At 42.7% G+C, this 13,171-nt stretch overlaps 1 non-coding gene across 1 annotated transcript; it reads right to left on the bottom strand.

Annotated features, from left to right (window-relative positions):
- Positions 1-266: 266 nt before the first annotated feature.
- On the bottom strand, positions 267-338 carry TRNAH-GUG (transfer RNA histidin (anticodon GUG)). The gene has a single exon. It is a non-coding gene; the product is annotated as a tRNA-His (tRNA).
- Positions 339-13,171: the final 12,833 nt, after the last annotated feature.

Here is a 13,171-nt window from a genome sequence, read left to right as displayed (position 1 = left end):
ATTAATAATAATTACATGTCCACTACACTCCAGTTTTATCATATTATCCGTCAAGGCAAATAAAATAACCCACATACAACACGCTTGCAACAGGATTCGGGCATTAATGAAGCCACTCTGCATATGTCATCTCTCTAAAGTTTAAAATATTTGTGGCAGTTTCTGTTTTATTGATTTTTATTATTCTATGCCTGGTTGCAAAATGTTGTTGGATGGGTTACAGCTTGGGACCTGCGCTATTCTCTTCCAAAAGCCTTCTCTTCTCCTGCCGTGACTCGGATTCGAACCGAGGTTGCTGCGGCCACAACGCAGAGTACTAACCACTATACGATCACGGCGAGCTACAAGGCAGCTGAGCGCCAGGAGTCCTTTAAGAGTCACTGTGATATTAAAATCTGTGGAAACACTGCCATCTATTGCCTAAAGATGTACATTTTCTTAATATTGGCAAAGAGGAGCAGTGTTTCAGTAATCTCCAGTTATTTAAAGGAACAATAACAAAGTGTCTGAACATGAAACTAATATTGTCTCCTTGGCTGACGGGCGCAATTGTATTACGTAAGATTCACTGGAGTCACCGTCAGGAAACGATAATCTAAGTAACAAGGCTGAGAGAACCCAGCCTGTTCACTCAAGCTTCCTACTTTTAACCAATAATGAATATAGATTTCCCACCCCGAACTGCCACCACCAATTACGCTGCATTAAATGACACATGAACCTGAGCCTCTCTTGTGGTTTCTCCACTGCTAGCCTTATTTCCATGTGCTTAGGCAGCAGAGACATAAAAAATGTGGCAAGAACAAAATGGACTGAGGACTGGAGAGAATCAGGGAGGCTTGTTCTGCCCTATTAGAGGGAGCCGGGGTGAGCACACCCTGACTGAGGAAAGGCCTTCTTTCAAATCCATTGGTCCCTAAAGGTTTTTTTTCTTTCTGGAATATTTGTCTTAAGCCACAGTAATGTCGAAAAAAAAAGCTTTCTGATAACGTTAGCAACCCACCACACAAAGAAACTGGAATGCTCCATGCTAAGTAAGTTTCAAGGAGACATTTTTAAGAAATTTCCTTGTTATAAAAAAATTAAAGTTGTCTGGACAAGCTATCCCCCAAGGTTTGAAAACCTTAAAAGGAAACACACAGAAAAACCTCTTTCTAATCACTGGATTGTAATCGGGTGTCTCCTTTAAGCCTTCTGAATGGAGAGGCCCTGGGAGCAGCTGGGGCTAGTTGGCACTGTGTATGGGATGGCAAGAACCGAATCCATCTGTTGGGTGGCTGCCAAGAGCTCCAGTGCTTCTGGAAGGAGGATATTTCTGCAGATAAAAGCTTCAGACACAAATGGTCACTCCCTCCCTCACTCCCTCCCCTCTGATCATCTATGGCCCCTTCTCTATCTTCCTTCAAACTCTCACAAATCCATTTTTCTTCCATGGTCACAAAGAAAACTATTGCCCTGAGTTCCTGAGCGAGGCTTATACATTCTGGGCAGGAAGCAAGGCAGTGCCCTATGGCCTGAACAGGAATGCAGGTGGGAGAATTTGCTAAGAGGTCAGTCCGTGGCAAGAAGGCAAAGCAAATCTCCTGGCTGGCAAAGGGGAGGTTCCCGAAGCACCATCATTTGTGTACCACTGTCATAATTTTTGCTATGGGCGCATACCAATTGAACAATAAGGGAAATCTCTCTCTTTAAAAAAAAAAAATCAACTCACAGAGTACAAATTGTGGAAACAGACTTCTAGAGTCTAATTTTGGCTCTGTCACTAAGTGGGGGAACTTGGGCTGCTTCTTGAACCTTTGTGCCTTGGTTTTCTCATCTGTAAAGTGGAGATAATAATGGTAACTACTTCATAGAATTCTTCTGAGGACTGAATAGGTGATGACATGCCAAAAACTTTAAGTAGACCTGTCACATGGTAAGCACTGTAGAAATGACAGTTATATTATTTTGTACCATTCCATAAATTGAAAAACACCATATCATGTTCCCTAAATAGAGATCACTATGAAATAAACTATGAAAACAAAACAACAGAATTAAATTCTAGCCAGATATCCGGAGCCCAAGTTTTGCTCTCAGTTAAAAAGGAAGGTGGGCAACAGTAGGAGAGATGTTAAAAAACATATCAGCCTCTGATCAAGGCTTCTCTCCGACTCATCTGAATAACTGGAAGAGATTTGAAAAGGGAATAACTTTCTCTTCACAGGATGCAATATTATGATATGTCACAGTCATTACCACCCCTGAGATTACCTCACACATTGCATCTGTCAGGCTAGGTTATGCTATGTGACAACCCCCAAATCCCAGTGCTTCGAATAAGGAAAGTTTTCCCTTGCTTTTGTTCCATGTTCACTGCAGGGCCCTGCTCTGCGTCTCCTCACTCAGGGACCCAGGCTAAGGGAACAGCTACTTCCATGAACATTTTTTCATTGCTTTACAAATGGAAAGAGAGCTCTGGAGTGTCTGGAACCAGCAACTAAAAGCTCTTCTCAAAACTCATTGTCTAGAATGGGTCACGTGACTCTGCCCTGCTACTAAAGCACCAAGAAGAGCACTGGGCCATGTGCCTGGAAGGCGGAATTGGAAATCTTAGGTGAACAGCGTTCATGACTCCCAGCCATGGCACTAGTGGAAACGCCAGATTGGAGAAGTCTGGGAGGCTGTATGCCTAAAGGCAGACATGACTGTGGAGCAGGACCTCCGAACACAGGAGAGATTCCCAGCTTCTGGGTTCACCAGGTAGGGCTTTTCTTTGGCATCGGTGTGGGCTTCCCGTTTAGTTGATGATGTCAGTCATCTCGTGGTGGACTCTGAAATATTCCTGCCTATTAAAGAGGAAATGGGCTTCTGAACAACTACCGGGCTTTTCTCCTGACCATCACTGTCTTCTTAGGGATATGCATTAAGATTTCTTCTACAAGCACCAGTACGTACCACCCACTTCAAAGGGGTAAATTGATGGAATCAAAACATGGTTTCTGATGGCATTTCCAACTTCTTTGCAATCTACCAGGTGATTATTTTTTCTGACTTTATTATGTCAACACTGATGTTATTATCACTCTCTCACTAATATATCACTCACAAAGATTGTTGGGGACCAACTATAGTCCAGTCATTTTTCTGGATCTTAAGGATTCAACAGAGAATAGGAGAGACATGTATCATTATTTCATGCAGTTTTGTTTAGTGAGACAGATACAGGTGAATAACAGATGAATAACCAGATAGAATATATGAGGTGATGTCATGGAAAGGAATACATATACACCTATATTGCTTAAAGTTAGTTTTCAAGTTAGACTGAAGCAGAGAAAGCCAGGGAAGGCATGGCACCACTTGGTGGAGAACCAGAGCGAGAAAGAGAGAAAGCCTGCTTTGTCTCAAGTCCTTTCTCCAGTCCTTCTACCTGTGTGACCTTGGGCTAGTCACTAGACCTCGCTGGATCTCTATTTCCTCATCAGTAAGGTAAGGGGAGGGCTTTCCTGGTGATGCAGTGGTTAAGAATCCACCTGCCAATGCAGGGGACATGGTTTGGAGCCCTGGTGCGGTAAGATCCCACATGCCATGGAGCAACTAAGCCTGTGTGCTGCAACTACTGAGCCTGCACTCTAGAGCCCGCGAGCCACAACTACCGAGCCCACACACTGCATCTACTGAAGCCCATGTGCTCTAGAGCCCGTGCTCCACAACAAGAGAAGCCACCAGCACACCGCAAGGAAGAGTAGGCCCCGCTCACCACAACTAGAGAAAGCCCACGTGCAGCAACGAAGACCCAACACAGCCAAAAATAATAAATAGATTTTTAAAAATTAAAAAAAAATAAGGTAAGGGGAATTGGACTAGAGGATCTGTCAGAATGTTTACGTTTCTGATGTGCCTTCCATTTAATTTAGAGAAATACATTCACAGACGATAGCCAAATGTAAAGATTTTGAAGGGAAAAAAGCAATCCAAACAGATGAATCCTTATAGCTATACTTTTTTTCTTAAGTTCACAGAAGCTGTCCTTTTTGTCTGCTTCTAAATGTCGTGAACCTTATTTCCCTGCCTGTGGCAACATATTTTAAATACAGGGGGGTTTGTCTCTGGATTTAAGTTGCACGTAAAGAAGAATGTCTTGCTTGTGAGGAGCGTTTAGCCACGGAGTTCATTCCCAAAGAATATTGTGGACTTCCTTTTTCAGGAAGTTTTTAAACTTAATACGATTGCTGCTTACCAGCGTCTCATTGTTAGAAGTGATGGAGCAACAGACTTTCTGCCTTTCCTCTTGCTGCCTGAGTACAAGATTTTCCCTCTGATGGAGTCATTCCTTTCCCTGATTTTTCATAATGGATTCCAACAGGGGAGCAGGGACTGACAAGAGGGGCCCTGGGAGGCTTCCACACCGCCCCCCCCCAGCTGAGTCTTTCCTCCAGTGTCGCCCCTCCTACCTTTTCCCAGACCCAGCTCTGCTTCCTCCTCTTCACCCTCTTCTTAGCTGGCCTCCCCCCTCACTGGGGGTAGGGAAATGACAGTCAGATCCATCACTGGGCTGGAGGCCAGGAGCAGCAATCCACTGGGTTGCGGCTGGCCCAGGGCCCGGTTTTCAGACAAAGACAGGTTGGGAACCCCCTGCAAAGAAGGCCCCTCTGTCCTCTCCTGCCAAGCCCTGTTTCCAGCCAGGGCCCAGACAGCTATGACCTTATAGGGACCTTAAAACCACTTCTTTGTTGGGTTCTTTCTCTAACTTCATCCCCATCCCAGGGAGCAGTGTGCGTGTGCGTGTGCGTGTGCGTGTGCGTGTGTGTGTGTGTGAGAGAGAGAGAGAGAGAGAGAGAGCGAGAGAGAGGGAAGAGGGAGAAATGGAGGGAGGGAAAAGCTGGACAAATTTGGTACACATAAGAGAATTTGATCCATGTAAGGGAATCAAGGATCGCTCACACACACCCCTGGGAATACTTAGAGGTGGGAAAAATAAGGTGGCTGACAGCAGAGGAGGTCCAAGTAAATGGTCGCTCCCGATTTCACACTTTCAAGCATGTTACCATTACCATAAAGAAGGCTGACAGCGCCATGGTCTCAGGTTTGACCATCTCCATAGCATTTCCTGCGTGTATCAGAAAATTTTTGATCATGAGAAATCACAAAGCACCGAGAGAAAATGCTTTATTTTCAGAATGCTCGTAACCACAAAATGTTTTACCAGGTTACATTTTGAAGGGTAAACTGCCTGGAGTGCTTTTCCCCCTTGCTTATTAATGAATTTGATTTAACCAAATCAGAAATCTTGCTGTGGGGAAAGCAGGAATGGCGAGGGTGGGAGTGGGGGGTGGAGGGAAGGCTTGTTGGTTGTTGGTTTAATTTTAATTTTTTTTGCCTGGAGTCACCATTAGAAAACTCCAGATGCAAAGCTTTCTAATAGAATTCCTCATCTGATACAGCCCTCTGGAATACGTGGGCCTAACCTTTACGATCTGGCGGGCCAGGCCTCTATTTGGAAACCTTACGAGGGGGGCCGATCCATTAGTGATAAAATGAACAGCTGAAGGCCTGCGGCAGCAGAGTTAGGAAAAGTGGTGGCAATGGGACCCCCTTAGGAAGGGGGAGGGTGGAGAATGGGGTCGCCTAAAAGTGGAGAGGCAGGGAATGGCCCAAGACCACATTTTCTCGTCCCATCATATTAGGAAGTTAAGGTTTTAAGAAAAAGAAGTGTTGGCAGGATGGGGACCAGTTAGCATTCTGGATTTATGGCCATGAGGGTTCTAGCCGATCATCTTGGAGCTATTTTTCTTAAAGGAACTTCAGTATAGGCTGCTGGAGGTTCTGTGGCTGAGAGCCTTGGAGAAATGATTTAATGTCTCTGTGCTTAAGTTTCCTTCAGAAAAAGGGGACAATTGGGCTTCTCTGGTGGCGCAGTGGTTGAGAGTCCGCCTGCCGATGTAGGGGACGCGGGCTCATGCCCCGGTCCGGGAAGATCCCACGTGCCGCACAGCGGCTAGGCCCGTGAGCCATGGCCGCTGAGCCTGCGCGTCCGGAGCCTGTGCTCCGCAACGGGAGAGGCCACAACAGTGAGAGGCCCGCGTACCGCAAAATAAAAAAAAACATGCAATGAGTCAGTGCTTAATAAATATTAGCTATGTTTTAATCAGACCAGACACGGGAGGGAGCTGCTGTGAGCTTCAGGCCAGGATGAGGAGGTGTCAGAGGGGCGGACATATGCCAGGACCCAGAGGTGGCCTGAGGTTTACTGACTGGACTCTGATTACGATGATAAGTGGCGTCCGGGCCAAGTGGCTAGTCAGATGCCAGAAGGAAGAATGCCTCAGGGTCTGGACAGGTGGTTCCCATCCCAGAGATAGGGGCGTGACTGGGACACATAGTGAGAGTAAGGAGAGAGGCATAAACACAGCGTCAGAATCCAGAAGGCCCCCAACGTGGAGACAAGTTTCGGGCTGTCACGTTGTCCCTTCTGCTCTACGGGAGCCAATACTGGAACCAATTTAGTCAGGAGATGTGTGGCATGGGAGTTGGAGGAAGAAGGGATGGTTGAGACATGTAGGAGCCGAAGTCATCCCTCAAAGCCCCTCTGTGTAGAAGGATCAAGGCCCTCGGCTCAACAGCTGGGCCTCTTCTTTCTCTGGATCTTTCTTTTTAATAACGGCAAGGACAAGTTTGCCCTTAACGTGACCGAGCTCTCACACATATGAGGTACCTGGCCCGAGTTGGGGTAGCGTTGGGGGGAAACCCATGACACACCTCTGCAAAGGAGTGGACTGTATCTTACTCATCTTTCTCTTTTCCCCACACTTAACCTTAGTGCCTAGGACACAGCATACGCTAACTAGATTAAAAAATTAAATTGGCCTGGTTGCGCATCAGAACTCCAAAGTTTGGTCTCCCTTTAGAGCTGCAGGATGAGCTGCTAGATGCTTAAGGGCTTTTAAATTGGCCTCTTTTCCTTAACTTTAGGTGTTTTGTTATCAACGAGCTTAATTTTGCCTTTCCTGCAATACATATCACAAGTACACTTATGCTGAATTGCATATGGGTCTTTGTCTAATTCTGACATCCTCTGTGACTGTCAATAATCTTTGGGGCCATAATCTCCCCTGAGGTGGGGCTATGAAATAAACAAGCACCATCACAGATCTGGAAGGGACTGCTACCCAACTGATCAGACATCAGTCATATGGAGATTAGAAATATGGGGAAAATTGTGCTACTAAGCATCCACTGATCTCTCGATTCTTCAATCACGAGAGCGAGAGACAAAGACAGACAGATAGACCGACAGACCAGGGAACTGGATCGCCTGATGGCATGAACATTACATTAACCGTTCATGCTTTGTTCTGCTTTATTCGTGATGAAGTTTCTACTCTGAGAACATTCATTTAACCTCCTTTGCCTCACTGACTTTAAAAAGAAAAATAAAGCTGCTCCTTGCCTACTATACAAAGGTATTAAGAGAAAGATGTGAAACATTCACAGTGGTTTGAATGATGTTACGTAGAGCATACAACTGCCATATTTTTTTTACTATTATCGTCATTATGGTAGCCACTATTGATTTGGAAGATAGATATTAAGTTTATAAGATGAAACCAGATTTCTACCCTAGGTAACCCTAGAACCATAAAGATATCTTGCATGAAAAACCTGGCCCCCTGACAGCTTTCCCTTAATTATCATCAATTCTTTGAGTGGGCTGAAACGAAAAGAAAGAGAGAAAGAGAAAGAGAAAGAGAGAGAGAGAGAGAGAGAGAGAGAGAGAGAGAGAGAGAGAGAGGGAGAGAGAGAGGGAGAGAGAGAAAGAAAAAAAAAAAAGGAGGGAAAACCAGCCTAATTGAATGTAGGATAAACTATTCATTAGCAAGCTAAATAGCTGTGACATTTAATAACCTATAGTGCCTCATGAAAAACTAAGACATTGCCAAAAGTAATTGAAGTTTGTGATTCTCTAAATTGTTATTTAAAGCAGAGTTTGGCAAGGCTCTGTGGGTCTGCACCAAGTTTAATTGCATTTTTAAAATTCCGGGTGCTGACTGAGTTCCCGTACGCGTTATCTGTGTGGTGAATCCCTTTAGAGTACACTTGCTTATAGTGAAACCTTATGCAAGGATTTTAAAGTTCAAAGCCTGTAGGATCTATCTATATCAAAACCTGTGCTTTACTTTCTGACCTTTTAACTGCTTGATTCCCAGCTTGCGTATAACTCCCAATTCTTGCCCTTCCTGTCCTGGTTTATTTCTAATGAGATGGCCTGAATTTTTATTCCTACCGCAAAGAGCTTGCTGGGGGGTTAAGATGGACTTGACCCAGGGAGAGGATGTCCCCCAGGGATGACTGAACGGGCTCTGGAGCAGAATCACCACGCGGCCATGTTTGCCTGTGGAATAAGCCGCAGTTGCCGTGTATCCTAGAGACCATTAAATGTACACAATGCATTTAGTACAGACCTTTCACACAGTATATTTATGAGAGGCATCTACGATTGTGTGACCCTCACAGTGACTGAAGGGCTTTCTCCACTGCCTGTAATTTCCCATGAATAATTATTTTAAAAGAGCTACAATTTGTTGAGCACATATTAAAGCAGCAGGCACCATGCAAAACATTTCACAGGAATTAGCTAATTTCATCTTCACGGGAGGCTTAGGTATTACCTTAGGTATTATTATTTTCTCTATCATACAAGGTGCAGAGTTGGTTAAGGAACTTGCTCAGGACCACACAGCCTGAGCCACCAGAGCTGGGATTCGAACCTACCAGGCTGATTCTGGATCCCACCTGCTTCACCAACATCCTCCACTACATACCATTTACACAGTGCTGTGTCCCACGGGTGAAATTTCCTGATCTTCTCCCCATTGAAATTTTTATGTCCTATGTCTTATCACACAGGAACCTGGATCTCTGATAGTTTTCGTTTCCTACCCCGGAAAGGAGATCACAAATAATGGCTTCCACAGGAGGCTGTGAGCATTAAAAGAGAATGAGCAAAATATGCATTTGGTAAAATGTCCAGCAGTACACACCATGTATTAGTTTTCTGGGGCTCCTATAACAAAGTCCCACCAGCTGGGTGGCTTAAACAAGAGAAATTTATTGTCTCACAGCTGTGGAGTCTAGAAGGAGTCAGCAGGGCTGGTTCCTTCTGAGGGCTGTGAGGGACCGTCTGTCCCATGCCTGTCCTCTAACTGCTGGTGGTTTGCTGGCAACACTTGGCATTCCTTGGCTTGCGGATGCATCACCCCTTCAATTTCACACGGCATTCTCCCTGTGTGCTTGTCTGTCTCTGTGTCCAAATTTCTTTTCTTTTTTCAAATGACATCAGTCATATTGGATTAGGACCTATCCTAGTGACTTCATGTTAACTTGATTATTTTTATGAAGACCCAATCTTCGAACAAGGCCACAGGCTGAGGTACTGGTGTTATCCCTCCAACATATCTTCTGCAGAAAGATACAGCTCACCCCCCCCCAAACAAAACCGTGAGCTACTATTTTTATTAGTAATAATGGTATTAATAGTGTTTGTAACAACAAACATGTAACTTTTATCCAGTACAGTGTTTACAATCTGCCAGAGACTGCCACACCCCATGCTTTAACTCAGGGCCATGATTGTGACTCAACCAATCCTGGGCAAGGTGGCAGGAAAACTTTTCAGAAGGCTTTAAAACAACCCCACCATCCCATGACTCTTCCGCTTACATGTGGTGTTGCCTTCCTCCATCCCAGAATAAGTAATGGGACAGTAGGAGGCAGACTCACAGAAACTTGGGAAAGGTAGATCAAGGCTACACAGCTAGTTATGGCAACACTGGGACTAACTGGTTTGCCAATGCCTTTTTTTTTTTTCTTGCATGTAATGTGAGTTATCACTTTCTTGCTCCTCCTTGGCAATCTCACGCCACCCACCTCCACCCATCGTGCTCAACCATTACTTCCTATAGATGGAGTCCCGAATCAATGCCTCCATCTTCAGTTTCTTTCCTACAACACAATCCCACGTGTCTAATTAGCTACTTAGCCTCCTCACTGGAAGTTCCGTAGGCATCTCAGGTTCACGGTCCAAGCTGAAGGCAGGTGCCTCCCAGCCATCCACCTTTCCTCTCCTTCTATATCACCTTCCTCAGGTAAAGGCATTGCCATCCCCTCAATCTCCCGAACCAGAAGAAAACTTGCTGCCATCCTCAGTCCCTCTCTCTAGTCATGCTTCTCCACCCCATTTGTTCTAACCTGACACCAATTCCAATGCATTCTACTTCCTAACACTCCCAGGAATCCTTCTTGGCCGACTCTGGCTTGTACACAGATGTATCCCCCAGTGCCGAGCATAGTGCCTAGTACACAGTAGGTCATCACTTAATATTTATTGTATGAATGAACAGAAAATAAAAATTCATCTTTGACTCCTCATTATCCACAAAGTCCAAACTCTTAAACAAAACATTAAAGGTTCTGCAGTATACATCCCCAAACTATTTCTCTAGTTACATTTTCTACAACTCTGTTCAGTCCCCCAAACTAAGGCCAGCAAAGAAAAACTATTTGTCATTTTCCAAGCATGCTTATGATTTTCATGTCTCTAGTTACGCAAAATTGCATATTCAATGTGCTGGCTTGAGGTGTCAGTGAAATAGCCAGATTGAGATATCAAGTGGTCAACTGGATATATGAACCTAGAACTCAGAAGAGAGACTTAGGGTTGAAGTAAGATGCTTGAGAGATGCAGCATATAGGTGGTATTAAAACCAAGGCAATGAATGAATTCACCTAGAGAGACAGTATATTAAGAAGGGTATTCACAAACTCCACATACGTTCTCAAATCAGACCTGTAGTTTTAGGTGACAGTAGGTCATTCAAGTAGCAATGCTAGAAGGCAGTGTCTAGAAGGAGCTGACACATGAGTTACAAGAAGCAATGAAAATAGAGATTTGGAAGTCATCAGCATAATGGCAATTGTTGAAGCTCTGGCCAAATAAGAGTGGATTATCCCTGAAGATATTATCAACCTCATGCCAGAAAGCAAGATGTGTTTTCACGATCAGATGCTGGAAATCTCAGAAATGCAACCAGAAAAACAAAACGAAAACAAAAAACAAATGTAGATGGTATAGCTACCATTCCCTTATACAGACATTTGACATTGACTGAATTTTTTCCTTATCCCCATTCACTCTTTGACTATTAAAATATTGTGAAATATGTCATATGTAGATTATTAATAATTAAAAACCGGAGAAAAGCTCAACCAAGTCAGAAAGAGAACATTGTTGGGACCGTCTAAGCCCTTATTTTACGCTCTCTACGTCCTCATGGAGAAAACCAGTATCCTCACTTTTGTGATAATCATACCCTTGTTTTTCTTTATTGCATTACCACCTATGTGTGTATTCCTCAGCCATAAATTGTTTCATTGTGCTTGATTTTGAACTTTATGTAAATGGAACAATACAGTATGCATTCCTTTGCACCTTGCTTCTTATTCTTCTTAATTAATTATTAAATTAACCTGTACATTTTGGGGGGGAGTTTCTATGTTCATAATCATATATATCACATGCAAACAATGATCATTTTGATAATTTCTCTTCTTTTCTATTTCTTTTCCTTGTCTTATTGTGTTGGCCCAAGATATATAGTACAAGTTTGAATAAAAGGGATGATAGCAGACATTCTTGTCTTTTTCTGATCTTGAAGAAAATGCTCTTAACATCTTAATCTATTACTAAATATATTTACTGTAAGTTTTTGTAGGTAACTTTTTTCAGGTTAAAGAAGTTACCTTCTACTGCCAGTTTGCCTAAGAAATTTTTATCTTTTGTAGAACTTAGATCATGCAGTGAATATTCAATTTTAGCAAATACTTTTTTGGTATCTCTTGAGATGATCATACACTTTTTCTCTTTTAGTCTGTCAGTTTGCATACTAATTTTCAAATGTGAAACCAAACTTGCATTCCTGAAATAAACCCAACTTGGTCATGATGTATTTTATTTTGGGGGCACTGCTGGTTTGGTTTTCTAGGATTTTCTGTAGGATTTATGCTATGTTCTTGATTGAGATTGGCATGACATTATTTATTGTTTTATACAGCCAGTACTTATTTCTGTTTGCTTACATATTTACCACTTTCTGTGTTCTTCCTTCCTTCTTGCATCTCAGATGTTTTATCTGGGGACATTTTCTTGATGCCTGAAGAATATCCTTTAGTATCGTCATTAGAGAGTCTGCTGTTTTGTGTGTCTGAAAATGTCTTGATTTAATCTCCATTTCTGAAGTACATTTTCACTAGGCATAGCATTCCAGATGTCAGTCCTTTTCTCTCAGCATACTGGGGATATTATTGCATGTTTTCTGGCCTTCCTGGCTGAGAAAGGAGATCCCAGACTTGCCCCTCTGAAGATAGGCCTTTTCTGTCTGCATCCTTGCAAGCTCATTTCTTCATTTTGGCTTGGCTTTGTTTGTTATGCTTTCTTTTTGTTTCTGGTTTGACTATAATGTGTCCAAGTATGGATTTTTTTTTTTTAATTATACTGCTTGGGATTAGCTGGATTTCTGGAATCTGTGAGTTGGTGCATTTCATCAGTTCTGGAAAATCCTGAGATTATCTATTCAAACGCTGTCTTTGCTTAATTCTTGTTCTCCTATCTATCTAGGACTCCAGTCAAACATACATCATGCCTTCTTGTTATATTCCCCACATCTCTGTCTCCATTTGTATTTTTTATTGTTTTGTTATTCTGTGTTGCTTTCTGGATGATTCCTACAGGTCTCTATTTTAATTTCTACAGTTCACTTTCTTTTCAGTTTTCATTAATCTACTGTCAAACCCACCCATTTCACTTTTTTTCATATATAACATTTATAGTTTGTATCAGCCTGTGAAAATGTGTATGTGTATTATACCTGCAGTAATATAACTTGAAATTACTTAATATAATCACACATTTTAAAAAATCGTGCTTTAAAAAGCTAATTTAATGGGCATAATAAAAATAGCTGGGCCCACAATAGCTAAGTAAATACACTCGTCTCTTAAATAAGCAAACATTATTATATAATCTTTCAGACATACACAAGAGTAGAGGGAATAATATCTAAAAAAAACTCCACATGCCCATTATTCAGCTTTAATAATTATCAATATTTTAATAATTTTATTTAATATTCCC

Source organism: Delphinapterus leucas, chromosome 6, assembly GCF_059928025.1.
Source record: "Delphinapterus leucas isolate spDelLeu-1000000601 "Yukka" chromosome 6, BTC_Dleu_Yukka2, whole genome shotgun sequence".
NCBI lineage: Eukaryota > Metazoa > Chordata > Mammalia > Artiodactyla > Monodontidae > Delphinapterus > Delphinapterus leucas.
This window is presented reverse-complemented; position numbering and strand designations above follow the sequence as displayed.